Raw genomic sequence first — 25,168 nt, forward strand, 5'->3', positions numbered from 1 at the left:
ACACACGCATTAGTGCCAACCTTGGAGCAGATACAGAATCCAAGAGCGTGTGCTTGACATTCAGCGTTGGCAGTCAAGGATCGGGCTCATTCAATCTTGAATGTTCAAATCAGTGTTTTCTCATTTCCTTGACTGTCAGTGCTGATTGTCAAGCTCGTGCTCTTGGATTCTGTACACACTCCAAGGTTGGCACTTGTGCATGTGCTTGTTGTCCTGCTGTCCTTATTACTTGATGCTGCGCCATTCTTCCCTTTAGCATGTTAAAGCTAAAACCCCTTCACAGGGATTGGCAGGATACGGCCGGGGCCAGCCATCGAGATACCAAAAGATCGACTGTGTTACTGTACATACGTAGATTGTCCCACAATTTGAAAAATGTGGTCAGAAGGTATGACGCAGAAATGGTGCTCTTGGCCCCTAATAAGTTCTCTACAATCTGTAAAATTGTGAAGAATAATTTTGTGAATTTGGTCCGGGAAAAGCCTATGTGCCTTGTAAAATGTATGTGGTGTATCGGATACTGTTATCTTGGGGTTGGGTTTATGTTGGTCAAACTCGAAGGTGTGTGAATGTAAGACTACGGGAGCACGAGAGATATTTGGATATTGGTAGGGGTTCTAACTTATCTGTACATCGCAAGGAATGTGGAGGCTGCTAGCCATTCCTTTTGGCAACACTCATTTTAGCGATACATTTGGAGCAGATTAACCGGAAAATTATCGAGGCTAGACACATCTTATGACTCGGTGACAAATCTGTGAGTGTGCTGTCCATCACGTTAATATGCAACGAGTTTGACTATCTAGATAAGAGGAAAGTTAAGGGCGATCTTTTACTCATGTTGCGGTATAGCTTATCTGTAACTGTGGGGTTTGTGGTGTTGTTTGGCTATGTACTCCCTGTTTACTTCAATAAACTTCAGTTGCGAGTCAGAACCTGTTTTGTCTCCTTTCTTGTCATTGTCTCGTGCTGGTAGGTTCACGTACTTGCAGAGTAGATTCACTGAATTGTATACTTGCAGAGGCTTGTGAAGAAAAACCAGAGGAATTTTCTTTCCTTTGTCTGGAATGGAAGTTAAAAATTTTTTTTCGCGTAGCTAGATGGTTGCAGCATGAAATTCCATTCTGGAAGGGTAAACCCACTAAATTGTACATTTTGTGTGCAAGGGTACTGATGCTTGCATGAAACTGAAAACATTCGCCCAGGCTATCTGGCTAGCTTGCTTCTTCCTTGTGCCGAGATTTTTTTAAACAATACTTTGTCAGATTTATTTTGACCAGAATTTCTAACATGTTAATTACACCACATTTTGTGATCATATACAACAAAATTAAAACATGATGATCACTGGTGTATGGTTTAGTCTGGGGTAGAATGATGAGAAGTACCTAGTATATAGTAAAATTTAATATTACTAGTCTAACATAAACAAAATTGCTCTTTTTTTTTAGTGGAAAATTTTGCTATCAGGGAGTCGGAGCGGCATGGCATGATGAAGACTTGGACAGTGTGCATTCCAAAGTACCTGTATTCATGTCGGCACGAGAACTTGCGCACAGTGCTTCAAACAGTTGGTGAGTACCTTGGTGCTGTGCTTCTGCTTAGATAGGTAAATATTTGATTTTAAATGTGCCTGAACAGCCAATTGGTCTAAACGAGTGCACACTAAGTCAATACAAACACCATGACGTGAACAGACATAATACAGAAAAATGGTCACAAATACGATGATAATAATAGTACGAAAAACAAGCATAATGAGTAAACAATGAAAACAGCACATTAGGCAAATATTTCTGTGTCATAAAAAGTTGAATTGTGTTATTTGCAAATGAGTCATTGGTGAAATGGCATGCATGTCAGGATAAAATCTATCATAGCATTTGGTGGTTTTTCCCTGAGGCACACGAAATCGCAGTGACATCAATAACGGCTCACAGTCAATAGAGCCGAGCACAACTTTATGTAGAAAATCCATGTCATAAAGGGCAGACATACCAAGGTCTGCTAGAAGAAAGTCGTAGTCTTAGAAACGACAGCGCTCAATATATCTATCACAAAGGATGCATACAATCTTCTGCTGAACATTTTCGATTTCATCGCCAGAGGTAACAGAGGCACTATTCTAAGCTACTGATGCAAACTCAAGACGTGGCATCACGAGAGCACAGTATCCAAATTATGTTTTTAATCTGAATAAGAGTGTGTATCTGAAAATTTGAGCAAAAATTGAGTAGCATTTAGATATTCTTGCATGAAATACCACTGTTAAAATTGGTTATAAATGATATGTCTCACATGTACGCTTGTCTGCTGAATATAGTAAGCATGGCTTGCGACCTGAGTGCCTCCGATGTATGAAAAAAAATGGCCAGGTTACTGCATGACGCGTGGAGCAACCCAGTGTAGCACATTCAGGCTTCATGGAGTGGAGAATGAAGGCAGTAATAACTTTAAGAATAGAAAACACAGGAGCAGGAAGCTGACAGAACACACTGACACTCGGTGCATGAAGGGCATTATGGAGTTGCCTGTCGTGTTGTGCAAGATGGAGGTCGCACAGACAGATGTTAAACATGAGTCGATGCAGATACCTTCTGTCATTACGTAGTACTCACTGCAGAACTCAACAAAAAAGAAGCAAAGGTAACAGCTGAGCATGGCCAGACTCTTGTGCTTTCCTCCGAAAGCAATCTGGAAGCGCAACTCTTCAAAGTCTTTTATGCTTTCGCTCGACATATACATCATCACTGCATGTGTCGAGGAAAAGTACATTCCCTTAATGTCAAATGACATAGCACTTACAGGACTCAGTAACAGCTTACTTGGGTGTTCTGATGCATCCACAGGGCACCTTATGAGAGATTCTTAGGCTTCAGAGCACTCAATCTACAGGGCGCCTCATGAAAAATTCTTAGGCTTCAGAACACTCAGCCCTTGCAGAAATTGTTTCAAAGTTTGTTGCCACATGGACCTCTTCGTAATAATGACCCTAAAAGCGAGCCTTCCTTTAGTGTCACAAAAAAAGGCCTAGGACATGGGTCTTTTTTGCTCCTTCATTAGAACCAAAATGTTTGCGAGCGAGATCTTTCACAGATATGGAATGATTTCACGAAATGTCAAAGAGAAGACTGAAGCTGTGCGAAGCAATACCAGCAACAGCCCTGCCGTGGTGGCTCAGTGGTTATGGCGCTCGGCTGCTGACCCGAAAGGCGCGGGTTCGATCCCGGCCGCGGCGGCCAAGTTTCGATGGAGGAGAAATTCTAGGGGCCCGTGTGCTGTGCGATGTCAGCGCACGTTAAAAAACCCCAGGTGGTCGAAATTTCCGGAGCCCTTCAACACGGCGTCCCTCATAGGCTGAGTTGCTTTGGGACGTTAAACCCTAATAACCAAACCAAGCGATACCAGTTACAAACACATCAGAGCTGTTGAAGAAGCTGAAAGATTCATGCCTTCATCCTTTTTCTACATCAGACACATGACTACACTTTGTCTTTCTGGGCCATCATTTTGAAAAGGTTAACATGGCAGCGGCCTTCGGTTAAATTTCTGCAAGGAGCCCTTTGTGGAAACTTAAGCATCTGTTCCTCGTGAGGCGCACTGCAGAGATATTTGAATACCTTAGCGAGCTGCAACCAGCACCTGTGGCTGCATTTTCACTGACATCATAGATTAGTACATTTTCGTGCAGATGCTGAGATAATGGAAACTATGACTGAAAGCATAACGTTTCGGGGAAGTATGCTTCCTGATTGCTTGTGGGCAAGTGCTGGGTAACCACCAATCCAATGGGTACAAGCTTTCTCCTCACCTGGTGCTCGTCTTTAGGGTGAAATGCCTGCCAAATGGTTCATTGCCCCACCTTGAGATGAAGAAAATACCTTGTGCCATGGTGCTCTTTGTCCTCAGATTCCCTCGCGCCATCAAAAATCACAATCATCATCATGCTTGTGGACAAGTGTCTGGCCTTTTTCAGATGTTACCAATGTTCCTTGCTCACTAAGTTGTGCATTGAGTACTATGTAATGAAAGGCATCTGCATTGAATTGTATTTGGCACCCATCCTTACCTACTTTCTATTTGCACAAAATTGTAGACAACCGTAAAGACTTTCATGCACACAGTGGTGTCCGAGTAAGCAAATTTTGTCTGCTTCTTCCTGGCCCTGTGGTTTTTGCTGTTTACTGTTATGAGAAATGAATTTTAGGCAATGAATCATATTGGTTTGGTTCTCAGTAAATGGCTTTTACAAGCTTCTACGAAAGCCGATTGTTCAATAGCGGATGGTTCAAATGTATTTGTGAAATTCATAATAGGTGTTGTGTGGCAACTAAATGAGGATTTTTTTATCTTTTCAGATGGATCCGACAGCAATGTTTAGAGGTACAATGTGTGCAATTTGTCATGAAAATAAAACGTATGTACTTGTACTCAACCAAACACTTGCCACTCTTTCATTCTAAGTTGCATTCTTTGTACGTGTGCAATACATAAAATGCATGAAAGTCTTGTACATAATACTTATTTCCTCGGCCTCTGGACTGCTATATCTGCAGTGAACGTTCTGGGCAGAAGCTATACACAGATGCATGTGCATGTACTACTGAAAGTATTATCGAGAGCAAAAATAACAGACCCCTGCCAGCGCGTGCCGATCCGCACCAAACTGCATGCAAGCGCCGCTTGACGAAGCACTCCAGATGCTGAGACGAGCGCAGTGGCACGCAATGCGTAGCGCCCCTCGAGATGGGCGCACGCCACTGCGCTGGTCTCGGCACTAGGAGCGCTTCGTCAGGCGGTGCTCGCATGCAGTTTGGCGCGGATCAGCACGCGCTGGCAGGGGTCTATTATTTTTGCTCTCGATAGTACATAATTACAATGCAGATTATTTCCGTTTTAGATCAGATGACTTTCAAGTGAACGGAGGAAGTATGCATACACATTACGGGACCTTTAATAAGAACACAACAGAAGCATTCGTTGCAAAGAAACGATTTCATTCTCGTTCATAGCATAGCGTAACTTTCCGTTACCAAGAATGTGACAACCGTCAGACGGAGTCGCTGTATTCATGTTGCGGAAAACCCTCCGGCAACGCATTACCAGCGGGTTTCTCTGTACTGAGGAGCATTTTTTTTTACAGTGTAGCTCGAGAAGAGCATAGTAGCAATTGGCTAGGTGAGAAATGCAACAGGGAAGCTATCCATGGGTCTCTGCGCTGCTCTGAAGCCATATCAGTGGTCTTGAACGACAATGAGTGCTGGGCGGATATAGAAGTAGCTGCTTCAGACGGCACAGAGGAAGGGCAAAGCCCGTCGGCATCTGCTTATTTACGGTCGGACCGGGAGACAACGTTAATGCTATATTTCTGGAGCCAGAGAGACCAATGCATCAGTCGACCTGATGAATCTTTGGAACAGGACAGCCAGGAGAGGGCCCGGTGATCGGTTACAATGTCCAAACGTAGCCCATACATGTAGCGGATACATTTTCTGATGGCTGAAAGCACATATAAACATACTTCTGACTTTCGGAATAGTTCGCTTGAGGTTATATAGCGTCTGGCCGGCGTAAGTGACAACGTACTCCTCAAAGCCATGCTTGGGCTGAACAAGATCCGCACCGTGGCCGGCGCCATTAGCAAGGGTGCGGAGCCCTTGTGGTGCATGAGAAAAGAAATTACGCACAATCGGCGTAGTAGTCAGCTGGCTGCGCAGCGCTGTGTATGATCATCTGAACGAACAAACGTAGCGTTGAAACAGGACACAGAAAGATGAGGACAGGACGGGGCTACAAAAAAAGGACGGGGCTAAAGAAGAAGTTACACAAAGAAAGAGAACACATCCAGTTATCTAAGATAAATGTACCGGTACAACAGAAAAAGAAGTTTGTAGCTATTCCCTATGTACACAGGCTCTCGCACAACTTGAAGAGAGTGGCAGCAAAATTTTGTATTGATGTAGTATTTTCAGCTCCCCTCAAGCTTGCAAAGCTTTGCGCTCTGGCAGATCATGAGAGCGTCAAGAATTCAGGGTGTAGCACAAAACACAAGAAGCCGCACGTCTCATGCGCTACAGATATTGTTTATCGGATCCCTCTCCGCTGCGGAACTGTGTACATTGGGCGACAGGCAGATGCCTAAACGTGAGGCTCAGTGAACAAGCATTTTCGCTTCGTCAGCAAACTGATGAGCACTTGCCAAAGCATTGCAAGGGCTGCCCAGGTTGCTTTCCCTCTTTGAACTGCACGAAGATCTTAGGAAGAGGTAAAGATCAATTGGCGAGGGAAACCTTGGAAGCTCATGAAATATCACAACGCGGTAGTGACACGTGCATTAGCACACCATCTATTTATGTAATGGAAAAAGAAAGAAACTTTCGAAGACGCACTTACTGTTTGTAAACAGTCTTCACGAGCTGTGGCTATCAGGGTTGCCAGATTGGGCTATTAATAGCCAAATTGGGCTACTTTTTGTCCGAGTTGGCGTCAGAAATTTCGTTTTGGCTATGTGGCTACTTTTGGGCTACATCTTTTTCATGAGTGAAAAAAAAAATTAAGGTAGTTATAATGTGCTCTGTTACAATTATACAGTGAGAGAAATAAAAGGCATGCTGGAATCAAAATGCAGACTATAGAAGGTTAAAGACATTGAGCGCGTCTGCTACAAAATGACAATATGTAAACGCTGTGTTCGAGAAAACTTGTGTGTTTCAGGTGGTCAAGGATCATGGCCTTTCGATTTACGTGAAAGTTGCCCCCTGGAAACACTTCACGACCTATAGATTCCACTTAATCCGCGGACTAACGCCGCCCGCGCGCGCGCGCCACCGAACATAGACTGTTGCCGTCTGCACATGTGAGCGTTCTCCCATTGACGGTGCACCACGGGTGATCATGGAACCAGAATAGAGGTAAAACACTAAGACAACTTAAGTCTCGCTAAGTGGTGTGAATGCGTAAGCATTAAATGCTACTGTTTCGCTTATGTTGCCTGGTTTCGTGATCCTCACATGTTAACCGTTAACCGCGTAGACGTGGCCTAGTGGTTTGGGCGTTCGCTTCGGCTGCGGTAGGTAGCTGGTTGGAAACCCACCGCCAGGCATGTCCTTTTCTTGTATTGTTTATTCTGGTTCTGCAGACACAGTCTGCTCAAGACACGCATGAGGCAAGTAATGCTTACGCATTAATAAGGTCTTTTTGTGTTTCTTCCTATTCTCGTGGTGGACACAGCAAGCGCGGCACTCGCAAGAGCCTACGCTTTTTCTGCAGCCTCAAGCGGCACACGTGCAGCCCTCGAGATTCATTGCGAGCGACGCGAGAGCGCCGTGTCCGTTGCGTAATCTGCGTGCACTCATGCGGAGCCATGGAGCCATCCTTCGGCGCGGAACCCACTATAACTAACGAAGGCGGAATGTAGCTTCAAGAAGGCGCATGCCTTTGAGGTGATGCTCTCAGTGAGACCATTTCTCTTAAACCATAGAAAATTGAAATGTGAGGCTGCGTAAGTATAGAGTAAGGTATTTTCACTGTCGATGTGCCTAATCTGCGCGCGAACATTCAAAAGTGGAAATATTCCTAAACTAGAGCTACGATTGCGTTATATAGCGCCGCCGTTTTTTTCCGCGTGCAGACTGGCTGTCGTCATCCGCCTCAGGTGATATGGCCTACTGCCGCGCCTGCAAAGTGGAACTGCGGCCCCATCTTTAGGACCTGGTTAGCGCACCTGGTTAGCCGCACTGGTTACCGCGCATGACGGATGCGAAACGTAACAACGGAAAGAACACGCCGTGCGCACCCCCTCAGACATCATGTGCGGGACAGAAATCTAATATGTAAATATTGCTGCCGAAAATTAATTCATATAACTTAAGAAATGTCGTCACAAAAACAAATATTTTTGGCTACTTTTGGGCTACGCAAAAATTTCGCTTTTGGCTACGTTTGGGCTACTACGGAGGCCAATTTGGCTACCTGAGGTCGTAGCCATCTGGCAACCCTGGTGGCTATTCCTCCCCTTTTCGTCCCTTTTTCTTTTACCGGATTTTTCTAGATTATCATAGTTTTGCCATTCTTTTAAGTTTGCGCATGCGTGTCTTTGCTCGAGAAGAATGTGTCTCGTTTATCGATTTCATTCAGTTGTAAGTAAAAATGTAGCCCCGTCCTGTCCTCATCTTTTTGCGTCCTGTTTCAACGCTACGTTTGTCCCTTCACATTATGTATGACCAACTGGCCCCACAGTGTACTCTGTTAAACTTCATATGATAACATATTCGAGACAAGGCCGAAAGGCTGTGGTTGGAAAGAAGCTTGGACGCAGGGACGATGAAAGCTTTGAAATTTCGGATGAAGCATCGGACGCGTGAGTAAAGACGAATGAACGTGCGGTGCTCTTTCATAGAGTCGGCTCAGGGAATTCCACGACAGCGCACAGCCTGTCCTGGTCCGGCAGAATGCATTCTTGTAGCCCACATGGCCGAGCATAGCGAGCTACGAGCTCCGAAGCGGCACTCATTTAAACTGAATTGCATACTAGCGTCTTCGAGGGAGCAAAAAACCGTCTAAGGCGGCAAAGGTGAGCCGAGAATTGTGCAGAAAAAATAGCTTCGTCCGGGTAGCAAATGCATGTGTGCTACTTGAGCCGCTCCAAAGAGGTTGTCCCTCATGCGTTTGGAGAGGCCGCACAACATGACTTAAGATTCATAGAGCCCATGAGGTGGGACGTGGGCTATTTTTGGGAAATCTGCGTCTCTCATCGGCATCTTCCAGTAACCGGAGCGCAGGTTCAATGGAATGAACTGAGCCCCCTGCAGGCAGTCGAGGGCGTCGTCGATACGTGGCAGTCAATAAACGTGCTTTCATATTTCGTGTTGGCAACAGTGGACGCAGATCTGGATAGAAAAAAAACTTTTTCTTGACCAGGAAAAACGCAGATACCCACGGGCTGTGGTATGGCTAGATCATATAGCTTCGGAAAACACCGTTCAACTTTTCGTCAAGGACTCCGCAAAGACGTAACGGGGCGGCCGCAATGTAAATGAGTGCCAGCATTAGGACGACCCGCAAACAGCAGTGGAGCGGCGCAAGAGAGGTTGTTGACAGTCAAAGAAAGGCTTAAAATGTTAGAGGGTGGCAACAAGGTCGGGTCCTTGTCTTGCCGTCCAGTCAGCATCGGCGGAAAGGTATAAAACACCGATTTGACACATCGCCTACTCTAACAACTATAATTGCGCTTACTTTCGAAGCAGCAGTAGCATCAACGAGGACGTGAGCGTCGGCACGATAGAGCAAGCCAACACTGCCAACCTATTATGCACGGAGACAAATAGTTATGGAGGAGAACAGGTCTGAGGCATAACTAGAGCTCAAGCCGCCTGAAATTGTGAGCATATTATTGCCATCACTTCGTGCACTTAAGTGTGCGTTCCCAGACACCCTTAGAGCGAGGGAGGGGTAGCGGTCTCGGACACAAAGGAGCTGCCCTCTACTCAGCGCGGCAAGCTCAGCCAGAGACCAGCTACCAAGTGACAAGAGGTTTTTGGTCGTTTGGTGGCCAGCTTTCGCCGGTCGCAAGCCAAGGAATGGGGTCGGAGCCAAAGGTTCACAAACGAAAAAAACTTCATACAGCAAAGAGATGAGACAGAGGATTTCACACTCACGCGAACGAGCATCTAAAAAGTGATTAACAAACAATACAACTCGTGCAAAGTAACACTCGAGAGAGATTACAATACAGAAGAATTATTGCACCTAAAATGCACTAACACAGAAATAGGCAAACAAACAAAACACAATTTATTCAGCGGGAACTGCGACAGTCCGACGACCAGAGGTTCACGAAGGTGTCGTCCCGCAGACTGCCGCGTGCTGCCTCGTTGGATCGTGGCTGGGCGAGTGGTTTTGACCCGGGAGTCGAGCGGGAGCGCTTCTCCGAAGCTTGAACGGTGGCTCGGGCTGACAGACAGTGGTAAACGCGCTTCATATATGGGTACCCTATGTGTGTGCTCGTTAAGCGCGCTAAGGCACACATGCACACAGTATCAGCTGTGCTATTTCCTTCTCCTTCTTGCGCCGGGCGCTCGTCCCCATTGGCCAGGCGCTGAGACTGGCTTCGAGGTGCTTCGAGATTTTTTTTTGCGTGGCGCCGCCGCCGACGTGCAAGTGCAGAAGAGGGAGAGGGCATCACCTAGCGCACTTAAGGCTTCGCCTGTGCGCAGCAGGGATTTTTTATAAATACGCCCAATTTTGTGACAAGCGTTTGGCACGAAAACTGAGTATATGTCAGCGCAATGTAACAAGGGTGCGTAAAAAACCTTTGTGGGAGAAAAGGCGGCACAAGGAGCGAGAACAAAGGCGGAGCGTCTGTGCCTTTTTTGACGATCACAGTAGCGCCAGAGCCATGGGCTATGTCCAAGGGGGCTTCAGTCCGTTCCGTAGCAGTAATTAAAGCTGAAACGGGGAGCAGTCGATAACAGTGTGATGGGTGCAGAGAATATGTTAAAACGTCAGCGCACCGGAGCGCTTCGCGACTATCAATTTTCCCTTCCCCCGCCTTCCTTTCCCTGCTGCTTCAACATGAATTGAAGAGATTTCAAAATGTCTCTTTAGTGCTATGATACTGGAGCTTCAAGAATAGTCAAACAATAATTCAAGCAGCTTGGTTTCCAGCTGATCCGATCCGTTCAAGGTTCATTTTAAATCATATTTATATTTGCATACCCCAGCTGAGTATGTGCTGGAGTTTCGAAATCGAGCAACTTCGCAGGTGATGGTCAATAAATTTTAAAGAGTAAATATCCTAGACCGTGGGTATCAAAAAACCAACAGTCAATGAAGCTAAGGAAAGCATAGGAAAATGTTTCTATTTTTTAAATCTAATATTCCCCCATGCTCTTCTCGGCTTCAGTGATTGTTGCTTTATTGTGACACGAGCCGCACAATTAATACAGTCATTAATGTGCTCATACCATGTTAGATGGAAAAATAAATGACTGAATATTTTAACAAGCATATAAGTATCTCTCTTTTGGCAAGGCCTTATGTGTAGCCGAAATGCTGAGAGTAAAACTATTAATGCCGTCCTATTTACATTGGCAAATAGGCCATTCTCGAGCATGCAGATGGTTGGTTTGGAAGGTTGGACAGCTAGCATTGATTATAGAATCGTAAACCACACAGTAATAAATTAAAATACTTAATTGTAACACTGAAAGGAAGGCCAATAATGGATGTGAACAAAAGAAGGCCCAAGGGCAGTACCGTAGGAGTTGACTGATATTCCAAATAAGAAAGGTAGGATCAGAAAGAGTTAGCATGGGCCAACTGCTGCCAACAACGCGCTAGGATGACTTGGATTCAATTCAGGAAAGTAGGAAGCAAGTTAAAACTTGAGCACTTCAGCATTGTTCTTTGAAGGATTTTATCGCATGCTTCCGCAGAGAGAGCAAGGTGCCATTTCATGTCACAAAAGAATGACAATTTGTCTGTCAAAGGAATGCTTTGAAAAAGTGTGCCGATTTGAAAGGAATAAATCAATGGGCCACAAAAATTTAGCAGTGCGAGAGTACATAACATTTTTTCACGATTAGGAACCAAAACTACTCATACGAATGGAGAAGTGATTGCTATGTGATGACCGGTAAGACAGTGGAGAGCACTGCAGACTACTGTCACATTCACCACGAAGCAGCGCGTGCAGGATTCATCGACTTCGGAGCGGAAGGCGTGAGACCATTCTTGAATTTCTCCTACGGCATGTGCTTCTTCAAAACGAAGCGCAGTCACCGGAGTCTTCCTCAGCGTCCCATGCTTGCCGTTTTATACCCTCCTTGAGGCTTGTTGAGGGCAGATGAGATTAAGAAGATCGCGGGGATAGGGTGGCCTCAGCTGGCAAAGGACGGGTTTAAATGCACAGACGTGGGAGGGCCCTTTCCCTGCAGCGGGCCTGATCAGGCTGATGGTGATGAGGGTCGTCATTCTCCTTTCTCTTCCACCGGCCGGTGTGGATGTGTCCAAGTGGTATTTACTCTCCGCCAACCGCCAGCATGAATCTGTCGATGCGCAAGTTTCCCTGAAACACCAGCTTCTAGCCCTGGCGTGCTGTGGCCAATGCTGACGTAGCAATCCCTATGGCCGCCCCGGAATGCGGGTAGGCCCCGCAGACGGATTTTTCGGGCACACGCGGGTTGTGCTGGCCCGGCTGTTGCCCCACACACGGCGTACACATTAAGTCGGTTATGCATGTCACAATACCTTTTAAAACAGCCCGTTGGGTTTAATAGCAGCGTTGTCCTGGGTGCTGCAGGGCACCGTGCTTGGCCCAGTTCTTTTCCTTCCTGTCATGAATAATCTTAGCAACAAACCTCCCGCAGCACTAGGTGTGTTCGTGGTAGACTGCAAAGAAATTAATAGCCCCCCCCCCCCCCCCTCCGACCAAATACGGCTAAACAACTCGCTCAGCACATGTGAAATTATTGTGACAACTCGCAAATGACCCTGAACCTAGAAAAAGTGTCTGCACTATAAACAATCCTCCACAAAACATTAGTTATGAAAATACATAGAACAGAGTCATGGATGTAGAAGACTTCAAGCACCCTTGCTGTTCAATGTAAAGACTTCAACCACCTTAGTATTATAATTGCTTCGGAGTGCGATGGAATAAACACCTGACGCACATTACTACAAAGGTGCATTCCGCTTTTTACACAATAAAACGTTCCCTTCGTCTTGCTGCACCGCAAAAGAAACTTCTGGGGTAAACTTCACTTGTGCGTTCTTGGATGAAATACACCAATACACCAAACAGTACATTCACAAATTATATTGCCACGTATCATAGTAGTGTCCGTTCGTTCGCGCAAGGCCGCAGGAAAGGGGTGTTATCATTTTTGTTCGTGACGCGAGAAGCGACCGGACTAATCTCGATTGATCACAGCCATGAAGAGCTGCATCTACGTGTTTCCAAATTACTCTAGGTGATTTCGACTTGTTATCTCGAAGTTTCCTTGACGGCTTTAAATTGAACGATGCCGCGAGCAGCGGGCATTCGTAGTTCCACGACTGACGAGCACGTTTGTTGCTTACGCAGCCGCCGAGTGATTCAGTTCTTTTGCGGGCGCAAGCCAGCCAAAATAAAGAGCTTCGTTTGCAAGGCTTGTTGCTGTTTTCCTGACTGCTGGATTGCCGTCACTAAAACGTGACAATATAGTGCGCAGTGAGAGGCTGCCAAATTAATTTCGATTAAATACAGTCTCCAAAAATCACCCACACTGGTTATGCAAGAAAAACATGCTTCACAGGGATCCACACACACTCCAGATTTATTGAGCTTAATTTCGTCTTCCTTTCTTTAAACGGCAGCACAAAACGTGATAAGGCTAGATGCCTGCTTACGCTAAATACTCGCGTGTCAAGAATGAAACAGGCTAAGCATCAGACCGAATACGGTTTCCTTGGTGATATATTTTAATTTCCTTTATTACCGCATGTGATCTAAGAGAGGAATTTTTTCCCTTCTGAAATTGTGGAGCATATCTGACCTGAAAAAATCTCTGCCTCTCCCGTAACCGAGAGTAGAGTAAGCATGAAATGTTTACGGGCATAACACATTGGCTTTAGATGGTACTAGTCAAAATCTTGAAATGGGTCTAGTGTTCAACATACCACACCACACCACTCTTTTCTTGTTGCGTCGAAGCGATCGCCTGCAATAGTGCGGGCTTAAGTAGGCAGCCGCGAACCGTGGCGGCCTTGTCGCTTTCGGAAGCGGCCGCAGAATCATGGCGTTGTCGGCAAGGGCAGGGTCGAGCAGTCTTCTGCTGTGGCGTATCACTCGCAAAGCGATCGCTTTCCGCAAGACGCTTTCTACCTCTCCTTTGACCAGACTCCATTGCTCGGGTTAACCCTTTCGTCCCTGGTGTCGGTAAGCGTGACTAACCATGCTTCGTTGTAAACCAAGAAAACTGCATCTCCGCTGTTTTCTTTTTTCTGTCCTGCTTCAATAACACATGAACGCAATACCGCTACGGCCCCAAAGTTAGGCGAACAGTGTGTATTAAATAAAAAAACTTATCGAATGTTTTCTAAATAATTTTGTGCCTTTCGCGAGTCATACCAAATGAGTTGTGTGGTTAATCGCTTAGGCTTGTCTGCTATACATATTTTGCTTCGATGACGTGTCAGCAGTTTCTGGAGCACCTGTCGCGGCCTCACCAACACTATGGCTCGTCGATGGTAACAGTTCTGATACCAAGGGATTAGTTATTGAGTGCATATATGCGAGAGCTCCTGTCACGTAGTTTTTGTATTTCACAGAGGTGTTTTGAAGTGGAGCAAAAGAGCTACCTAATGCGTACGATGTTGAGGACAGTCAACAGCTTGCTTTCAAGTGAGTCCGGACCGTTCTATACAATTTTGCACTTGCAGCTGGTAGGTAAAAATTTGTCTAATTATCTGTCAAAAATTATCCAAGCGGGATGAAAAAAATACTATTGTAGGCTAGGGTAAGTGAGTAAAAAGGGAACTCAATTGGTTTTTCTCGCGCACGACGCGGTGCTATATTTAAAACCGCTGCTATATTTAAACTAAGAGCCCCTACAAATACAAGAGCAGGCAAATGAGAGGCTCATTCAGACATAAACCCGGAGAAAGCAAATAGTAAGCGAAACAAAGGAAAGCACAGGGGAATGTTTCTTTTTTGTATGCGATATTGATCAATGGGAAATTAGTAGTGTAATTACTTTATGGCTTCAAGATAATCGATTATGAATCTGAAGTAACACAACCTCATGCCATCGGTAGAATACGAACCCACGACATTTGAATTTCACCAATTGTGCCTCAAAAATTAAGCTACGACGGCAGCTGTCCACGCCTCTAGATGGGTGGAAGGAAGGGGGGGGGGAGGGTATTTATTGCCGCGAATCTTTGTAGCGTTAATTTGTTGTTTTTATTTGTTCATGCTTCAAGGCTGCCGGCACGCAGCTTTCTCGCTTCTTTGTGACGCAAGACGCGCCTAGAATTATCTCGATTGATCGCATCCAGGCGGAGCCGATTATACTTTGTGCCAGAATGTTCTAGTAACTTCCCAAGCTTTATCTCGAACGTTCGCTATCAGCTTTAAAAAGGAGCGCGGCCGACAGCGGCGGGCATTCTGTTGGAGGACCGCCGAGCACGCGAGTTGCTACGCCGCCGCCGAGTGATTCAGTTCTTTGCGGGCGCAAGTCGGCCCAAACAGAGTTTCGTTTCGAAGACATTGTCGCTGTTTTTCTGTTCGCCGGACTGTAGTCACAACTACGTGACATTATGTTGCACGTAATTTAACATTGCGCGTTTTCGCCAGCGTTGCCCTCGTCCGTAGAGGCGGATGAAGTAGCTCTGAATTACCGCGACTCTCACTTGGAGCTTGATCAAACGGCGAGGGCGATAGCACTTTAAGATGGCTATTTAATAAACACTACCGGAACCGAGGCCCTCGTTAACGTATTGAGTAGACAGAAAGTAAGGTAAACGGAACCCAAATAGCCTCGAAAGTAAAACACAGAACAGCTGCCGCCATGAACTCACTGGTAGAACACCGTACCCGAACGAAATTCGCAGGTCGTATGTTTTGATCGCACTGGCTTCAAGTTTGTTTTACTTTCTAAACTAGTATTTTCAAGCCATAAAATAATTACACAAGCTATTTATCATTCATGCTCATAACGAACGGAAAACAGAAGCATTCCTCTGTGCTTTTCTTACTTTCTTTTAATGTTCGCTTCTCTCATATGTAGGCCGAGTATAGGTTCATCTGTGCAGAACCCTTCGCCGCGTCTGGCGCACAGCAGAGCCGCTGCAAATTCTCACCCTCTAGCGTTATTTCTTGGCGTACGGCGTGGCTGAACAACGGTAGCCGACGCGGCGGACGGCGGCAAGGGCGGAACAGCCGGTCGGCTTGTCTCCACTGTCTCAGGGTGATAGCCGGATGACGTCGGGGTAGACGAAGAAGCGCCACTCAGCTGCGTCGACGGCGTTGACTGAGAAGAGAACACTCGGAGGTATTGTGGTGCTCTTAATGAAAATGCACATTTCTCAGCTTTAAGAGAAAGGTATCGAAGCTGTTCACACCATTTGAAACCAGCCGTTATTGAGAGCGCTGAATAAATACGCAGCACTGACATTGCTCAGTACGCGGATATTTTTCCGTTTGGCTCCTCCGAACTGAAGCCGCAGCAGTAGGAATTCAGTCCCGAATTAAGGGGCTCGTCAGGCGAATGCCAAAGCATCGCTAACCGTATATAAAAGGATCGCAGGCAGGGTACCGAAAGCTTACCAGTATAGAGGACAGCATGTGTTTCATATGTTGATCGAATAGAGACAGAGTAGATCACTCGAATTTCTGTCACAGATAAAATTCATTTGCAAGTTCTTTTTGTTTTGTTGTATACATCCTACGAAAAGCTTCATGCAATTGAGTTTCATTGCTCAAGCGTTGGAGTTCAGAGCAGCCATTAGTACCACAACATATTTAAATCGGTAAATTGATTTTTTGAGCAAAGGAAACGGCGCAGCATATGTCTCACATACCTCAGTGGACATCTGAACCACTCAGGTTGGAGTGAACGAAACAGGTGCCGTAGTGGAGGTCTCCTGAATAATTTGGACCACCTGGTTGATCGTTAACGCGCACTGACATCGCACAGCACACGGGCGCCTTTTGCTTTTCGCCTCCATCGAAACGCGGCCACCGCGTCCGGGTCCGAATCCGAGTACCCCGGCGCGGTAGCCACCGCGCCGGGTGCAGCAGCAGCATATTTCTCTTGCACAGAAAATTACAGGAACGATCCAGATATGTCCATCCCCTCGTCTTCTTCACTATTTTCCGCGCTACCTCGGAGCGTGCAGTAAATTGCTGTAGAGCATTGGCGTTGGAACTGGCTGTTAGAGATTGTATAAGACAAAGGTCCGTTAACACAAATTACTTTTCCGCCCTCCACAACACCAAAGATTTCCTTAAATGTGGGCGAAAAGCTCTCTGTCTACGCTAAGCATCACTACTGCTGGCCTACGCGCCCACAAATCTATATCAGCCGGCAGTTTAAAAGACTACAACCACGCTGATGAGGACATCCAAGCCAAAGAACAGGGTTTTAAAACTGATGTGTGAATTTCTTTCGAGCGTACCCCTCTCAGACAAAACGGGCGCTCTAATTGCGTAAAGCAGTTGACTATCGCTCCTTCACAGCACCAAAAGAATCGGAACTTTCTAATGCTGCACCATCTTTGCAAGTAGCGTGATCACAGAGAACGCCCATAAGTGCCCCTTTAATACCGGTATTGCAAAGAAAAAACGATCAATCATTATTCTACTAGGGGAACAAGAAAAGAGCGAGAATAGGTATTTTATTTTTCGAAAATCGGCTGAAGGAAAGGCAAAGACGAGTTCCGACTACCGAATGAAAGGTTTATTAAAGAGAAAAAAATATAAAATTTCCAGGCGGCTGTGCCCTTCAGGTGGGCAGGTGGACACTAATAAATAAAATGTACGGTACGCCGACATTTCCTTGGCGACGTCTGTGATCAAAGCATTAAACTTCTTTACCAGCGTCAATGTGAGGAACATTTCTCTTTTCTCAGTGCTGCGCGCGCCATTTATCAAAAAACCAATTAGCCCGCAAATTAAGTAACATTCTGCTTGTTCTCCTGATGAATCATGTCTCAAGAACTAAGCACGCTGTGGGAAAACAGCAAAATATTTCTCCTCATCTATTCGTTTCGTTCCACGCCGTGGCGTTCACGTGCACAGGCCACTCTAGTGACAGTGCGGTATAGCGGTGGGCAACAAGAACAAATAACGGGACGGTTACAATTTTCCAGACTTGTTTTGGGGCCATGAACACCACCGTCCAAAAAAAGATATGCGGATATTTCAATGATGACTATAATTTGTACCTTACAGATAGGTTCCCATCATATGATAACCAAAAGAAAAAAGCGTAGGGAGCGTGACTTATTTCTATTATTCGCACCTGAAATCTTCCAGGAAAGGGGTATTACAGTCGGATGGGCTGAGCATTCAAACAAAACGATATTTGGTGGCAAAAGCTGTACCTTGTGTGTGTTTGCAGATCATTGAGTAAGGGCGAATTCGCAAATTATTGAGTACAACAGTGCGATATTGCCACGTATCATTGTAGTGTCCGTTCGTCCGCGCTCAAGGCCGCAGGAAAGGGGTTTTAACATTTTTGTTTGTGACGCGAGAAGCGACCGGACTAATCTCGATTGATCACAGCCATGAAGAGCTGCATCTACGTTTTTCAAGATTACTGTAGATGACCTTGACCTGTTATCTCGAAGTTTTCTTGCTGGCTTTAAACTAAGCGATGCCGCGAGCGGCGGGCATTCGTAGTTCGACGACTTAAGAGCACGCTTGTTGCTTAAGCCGCCGCCGAGTGATTCAGTTCTTTTGCGGGCGCAAGTCAGCCCAAATAGAGAGCTTCGTTTGCAAGTCTTGTTGGTGTCTTCCTGACCGCTGGACTGCCGTCACTAAAACGTGACATCTGGTGGAGGTGCTGGGTAGCCTCCCATGTTCCGGACACCCCTACAAGTCGCGACGCCAGCCCTCGCAGTCATTCACCGCAGCACTTGAGTCCAGTCCATCGCGCAAGCCGACGTCTGCAAGGGGATGCACCTGAGTTCGGGATTCTGGCAGACCCTACCCGGAAGCGAAAACCAGCAGCAACGTCCACCATGAGCTTGCCCCAGACGACGCTTGCCCCAGACGACGACTCCAATCATTCTTCAGCAGCCCCGGGTGCCACCAACCTTCGACGCTTCACCGGGCGCCGACCCCGAAGAATGGCTGGAACAGTTCGACCGTGTGGCTGTTTTTAACAACTGGGACGATGCCATGAAAATCAGGTACGTCTTCTTCGCCTATGAGGGACCAACAAGAATCTGGTTCGAGAATGAGGAAGCTAGCCTTACGGATTGGGAAACCTTAAAGGACCTGCTTCTCAAGACCTTCACAAACGTTGTGAGGAAGGAGAGAGCCCAGCAGCTGCTACAGTCTCGCATACAACACCCAAACGAGACCGTTGCAGTGTACACTCAGGAGATGAAGCGTTTCTTCCCGCGTGCCGACCCGAGCATGAAGGAAGATGAAAAGTTCAAGCTGCTTATGCGAGGAGTTAAAGACCAACTCTTTATTGGCCTCGTCGGCACCCAACCGAAAACCGTCGCGGAATATGTAGAAGAGGCATCTACGATGGAAAATCTCTACGATGGAAAAAGTATGACCGCCAGCAGCGCGTTTTCTCAGCAAGGTGCCTGGCCACCGCTAACAATGATAACCTGCGGGAGGTTATACGTCAAGTTGTGCGAGAAGAGCTCCGAGGATTGCTGCCAACGCGAACGCAGCCGCACCTTACATCACTCACTGACGTAATCCGGGACGAGGTTCAACAGGCCTTGGGTGTGACACCGACCACCACGCAGCCTCTGGAGCCTCCAGCCATGACTTACGCCGCAGCCGTGCGCCGTCCTGCACCTCGACGACGGGACCCAAGAACCTTATCGCCCTCAGCCAGCTGCGCTAGACCACCGCCCTCTCGCCCCAACCCGCCCGTCCTACGAGAGTGGCACACGTCCGAGGAAATGCGACGAGTGGAGAACACCCGACCAGCGCCGCCCACTATGCATCCACTGCGGCGAAGCCGGTCACGTTCTCCGGTACTACCCATACAGGTGAATGGGCATCCGAGGGTTCTCTTACGACGCACCACGACACCGACCCGGCCAGCGACCAGCCGAAATTGAAGAGTTTTTGTGTCGGGAAGAACGCTCATCGCCGAGCCGCCTATGACGTTCCCCGTCGCCATCGTCCCCCCGCTTTGTATCTCCTAGCCGAGGTTACGCCGTGCGTGGACGCTCCTCCAGCCCCCGAAGGTTAAACTGAATAAAGCAGCCTCTGGAGGTGAGGTTGCTTCTAAGCGCAATAACAAAGATCCTCCGTCGACGAAAACGTAAGAACATACCTCAACTACGACGACAACACCGACGAAGACGACGATGATGCGGCCAGACTTGAAGCTTTTACTGCTGCCCAGTGAAGTAGCGTCTGAGTACGCCCACCGCAGCCTCACTACTCGACGAAGCCGAGATCGGACACCGAAGACAACGTACAATAAGAGAACGTGAACAAGTGACCTTGAAGTTACGGTCGACGCTCATTACTACTCTGTAGTGAGCGGCCCACTCGCTGTCCGACTGAGGAAGGTAACAACAACTTGCGATGGCCCGCTGATCCGCACCGCAAGTGGCAACCTGATTACGCCGTCAGGACGTTGCACCGCGAGAGTTACTGTAAATTAGTGAACCTATGCTACAACCTTCCTGATCCTGCAGCAATGCTCGCGAGACACGATTTTGGGAATGGACTTCCTGAATGAACATCGGGCGATCACTGACCTTCGATCTAAGTCGATCAAGCTTTCCACGGACAAAGCCATACCTTTTGCGACGAGCGCGACTCATCACGTTGCCTTAACCGTCCTCGAGGAAGCATTGAGTGCGCCGCCCAGATCAAGTGTCCTCGCCTGCATAGGTACTGTAGACATCGATACTGCTGAAGGCCTCGTCGAGGGGAACACCCAGTTACTCTTGGATCGAGGACTGGGCGTCGCAAAGAGAGTCGCCCAAATACGAAATGGCCAAGACCAGGTGTTGCTAACCAACTCCACCGAAGAATACCGGCATCTAAACAAAGGTACGACGATTGCTTTTCTCGACGAGCTTGCAGACATCAAAGACAAATTTGCCTTACCCGGCCAACCAGTAGAACCATCTGATCAAGCCCATCAACCCGCGTTTGATATCAACCCAGCATTAACCCGGAGGAGACAAGACCAAATACGCAGTCTTCTTCAAAGGTACAGCGACTGCTTCTCATCGGCATCGAATGTGCGACGAACCGGGCTTGCCAAGCACCGCATTGTCACAGACGAACACGCCTGACCACTGCGACAGAGCCCCTACCGCGTATTGCCGCTAGAACGCCAAGCTATCCGCAAGCAAGTTTAGGAAATGCTTCGTGACGACGTCATCCATCCATCGAGGAGCCCCTGGGCAGCACCAGTAGTTCTAGTGAAAAAGAAAGACGGCACCCTTCGCATTTCCGTCGATTACCGCCACCTGAACAGCGTTACGAAGAAGGATGTCTACCCGCTCCCCCGCATCGACGACACATTGGATCGGCTGTGCAACGCTAAGTACTTCTCATCGATGGACCTGAGGAGCGGCTACTGGCAAATTGAAGTCGACGAAAGAGATCGCGAGAAGACTGCGTTCATCACACCAGACGGACTCGTCGAGTTCAAGGTGATGCCATTCGGCCTCTGCTCAGCCCCAGGGACGTTCCAGTGAGTAATGGATACGGTGCTCGCAGGCCTGAAGTGGCAAATTTGTCTAGTCTACTTAGATGACGTTGTTGTCTTCTGCTCAAGCTTTTAAGACCACCCCAGAAGGCTTCGGATAGTGCGGGAAACAATCAAGTGTTCAGGCCTAACACTGAAACCAGAGAAGTGCCACTTCGCATACGAGGAGCTGCTGTTCTTTGGTCACGTCGTCAGCAAGGATGGAATTCGCCCAGACCCTCAGAAGACGGCTACGATCACAGAGTTTCCGCAGCCTAATGATAAGAGAGCTATACGCAGATTGCTTGGATTGTGCGCTTATTACCGACGATTCGTGAAGAACTTTTCGCGCATCGCTGAACCTTTGCCATTTAAATGGGAAGCGCCGCAAGTAGAAGCCTTCAAGGAACTTCAGCGCCGTTTGTAGTCCCCACCGATCTTCGCGCACTTTGATGAAAACGCCGAGACTGAAATTCATACCAACGCAAGTAGTGTGGGCCTAGGTGTTGTCCTCGTTCCGAAAACTGACGGAGTGAAGGCGATCGCATACGTCACCCGCTTCCTGTCCAAAGGCGAGGCTATTCATTCGACAACCGAGAAAGAATGCCTCGCCATTATTTGGGCCACGTTGAAATTTCGCTATTACCTGTACGGATGACCATTCAAGGTTGTGAGCGATCACCATGCTCTGTGCTGGCTGGCCAATTTGGAAGATCCCTCCGGCCGCCTTGCCCGTTGGAGCCTGCGCCGTCAAGAATTCGACATAACTGTAGTCTACAAATCTGGCCGCAAGCATTCCGACGCAGACTGCTTGTCGCGAGCCCCTGTCGACCCAACACCGGAAGAGGAAGACAGCGGCGCTTTCTTTGGACCGGTAAGCGCCAGCAGTTTTGCGCAAAAGCAGCGCTCGGATCCTGGATTGCAAAGCCTAGTTGATTATCTGAAAGGCAAGACTGCATCGCCTCCCCGAGGGTTCAAGCGCTAACTGTCGTCCTTCGTCTTTCACAATAGTGTCCTCCTGAAGAAGAACTTCGCGCCCAACAGGACTGTGCATCTTCTTGTCGTGCATAAAAATCTCAGGCAAGAAATTATGCAGGCATGTCATGATGAGCCGAAAGCAGGGCATCTCGGGATTGCTCGCACGTTCCACCGCATCCAGGAGAAGTACTATTGGCCGCGGCTAGCTACCGACGTTTCCCATTACGTGAAAACGTGCCGTGAGTGTAAGCGGCGCAAAACGCCTCCGACTAGAGCAGCCCGACTGCTGAACCCCATACCACCTCTAAGCTTGAAAGCACGAGCTGATGGGCGAGTTGGTTGTACATGATATGATTGAAACAGCGCAAGGCCGAAGGCCAAAAAAGAGAGCAGAGGAAAGGAGGAAAAGGACAACACAGCGCTGAACTAGCAACTGACATTTATTTGGCACGCTGCGCGTGTAAATACATTCAGGCACCAAAATAGAAAACCACGCATAGAGCAATTCATGCACCAGGATCCCTGCAAGCAAACACAAACTAAGAAGAGCGATTCAGGAAGCGAACTTCTTTTTGTGATAAAGACACTGATGCAGCACTTACACATGTATCACCATACTTCTTGATATTCGAAGCCTCGATAATTTCCCGGCAAAGCTGGTCTTTGTTCCTAGCAACAACTCGGCAAAAATTAAACTGTGGGGTGCAATCACATTCACGGCAATGCATGCTAAGGTTACGAGACTCTTTGTTATCTACATTGTTGCGGTGCTGCCTGAGCCTATCATTTAAGCACTGTCCAGTCTGGCCAATAAAAAACCTATTACAAGTGAGAGGAATGGAATACACGACATTTTTTTTTACACTTCACAAATTTGCAGTCATGGTTTTTGGGGCAATCGGGGGAAGTTTTCTCTGGGTTGTTGACACGCGTACACAAGCTAGATAACTTAACGGGGGCCGAAAAAACAACATCCACTCCGACTCTTTTACCAACACTTTTCAAATTATGTGATATCTTGTGGATATAGGGAATGGCTGCTACTCGCTTACTTGTTTGACGTTCAGAACTGGCGGAGCATTTCAGTTTCTTCAACAAAACTTCGGCCACAGAAGAAAGCACGTGAAGCGGATAGCCACTAGCAGTAAGCCTCTCTACCTGGTTACTAAAGCTGCGTTCGGTTAGATGTAGACAGGATTTTGTAAGTGCACTCCTGAAGCTTGACATGACAATTCCTCTTTTAACAAGCTTCGAGTGCGCGGAACTGTAAGGTAGCAACGGTTTATTGGCCCTGGGCTCGAAGGACCAGCACACACTGCAAGGTAAAAACTTCAGGCTCAAGTCTAGAAATCTAATTGTGTCCTCTACAGGAACTTCATGAGATACGTTCCGCTGTTCTTGCCCCTTTGGACGTAACTCATGAAGTTCCTGTAGAGGACACAATTAGATTTCTAGACTTGAGCCTGAAGTTTTCACCTTGCAGTGTGTGCTGGTCCTTCGAGCTTAGGGCCAATAAACCGTTGCTACCTTACAGTTCCGCGCACTCGAAGCTTGTTAAAAGAGGAATTGTCATGTCAAGCTTCAGGAGTGCACTTACAAAATCCTGTCTACATCTAACCGAACGCAGCTTTAGTAACCAGGTAGAGAGGCTTACTGCTAGTGGCTATCCGCTTCACGTGCTTTCTTCTGTGGCCGAAGTTTTGTTGAAGAAACTGAAATGCTCCGCCAGTTCTGAACGTCAAACAAGTAAGCGAGTAGCAGCCATTCCCTATATCCACAAGATATCACATAATTTGAAAAGTGTTGGTAAAAGAGTCGGAGTGGATGTTGTTTTTTCTGCCCCCGTTAAGTTATCTAGCTTGTGTATGCGTGTCAACAACCCAGGGAAAACTTCCCCCGATTGCCCCAAAAACCATGAATGCAAATTTGTGAAGTGTCAAAAAAATGTCGTGTATTCCATTCCTCTCACTTGTAATAGGTTTTATATTGGCCAGACTGGACAGTGCTTAAATGATAGGCTCAGGCAGCACCGCAACAATGTAGATAACAAAGAGTCTCGTAACCTTAGCATGCATTGCCGTGAATGTGACTGCACCCCACAGTTTAATTTTTGCCGAGTTGTTGCTAGGAACAAAGACCAGCTTTGCCGGGAAATTATCGAGGCTTCGAATATCAAGAAGTATGGTGATACATGCGTAAGTGCTGCATCAGTGTCTTTATCACAAAAAGAACTTCGCTTCCTGAATCGCACTTCTTAGTTTGTGTTTGCTTGCAGGGATCCTGGTGCATGAATTGCTCTATGCGTGGTTTTCTACTTTGGTGCCTGAATGTATTTATACGCGCAGCGTGCCAAATAAATGTCAGTTGCTAGTTCAGCGCTGTGTTGTCCTTTTCCTCCTTTCCTCTGCTCTCTTTTTTTGGCCTTCGGCCTTGCGCTGTTTCAATCATATCATATCACCTCTAAGCCTTTTCAGCAAATAGGGCTGGACCTCCTCGGCCCCTTTCCGACTTCATCATCAGGTGACAGGTGGATCATCGTGGCTACCGACTACATGACCCGCTACGCGGAAGCAAAAGCGTTGCCTACTGGTACCGCAACAGAAGTCGCAAAATTTTTCGTCAAACAAATTCTCCTGCGACACGGCGCCCCCGAAGTGCTCATCAGACAGATGAACGGCGCTACAGCGAGCTGACGCAAGCCATTTTAAACTACAATGAGACCAATGGACTCAAAGAGCGTCTGATCAAAACCATCGCAGACATGCTCTCCACGTACATCGAAGCCGAACACAAGACTT

General features: G+C 47.2%; 1 long non-coding RNA gene across 1 annotated transcript; it reads left to right on the forward strand.

The window, feature by feature from the left end:
- The first annotated feature begins 1,477 nt into the window (after positions 1-1,477).
- On the forward strand, positions 1,478-4,440 carry LOC149345727 (uncharacterized). The gene is made up of 2 exons (XR_016292027.1): positions 1,478-1,574; positions 4,359-4,440. It is a non-coding gene; the product is annotated as an uncharacterized LOC149345727 (long non-coding RNA).
- Positions 4,441-25,168: the final 20,728 nt, after the last annotated feature.

Source organism: Amblyomma mixtum, chromosome 4 (genome assembly GCF_055824585.1).
Source record: "Amblyomma mixtum isolate Tamu chromosome 4, ASM5582458v1, whole genome shotgun sequence".
Classification (NCBI taxonomy): Eukaryota; Metazoa; Arthropoda; class Arachnida; order Ixodida; family Ixodidae; genus Amblyomma; species Amblyomma mixtum.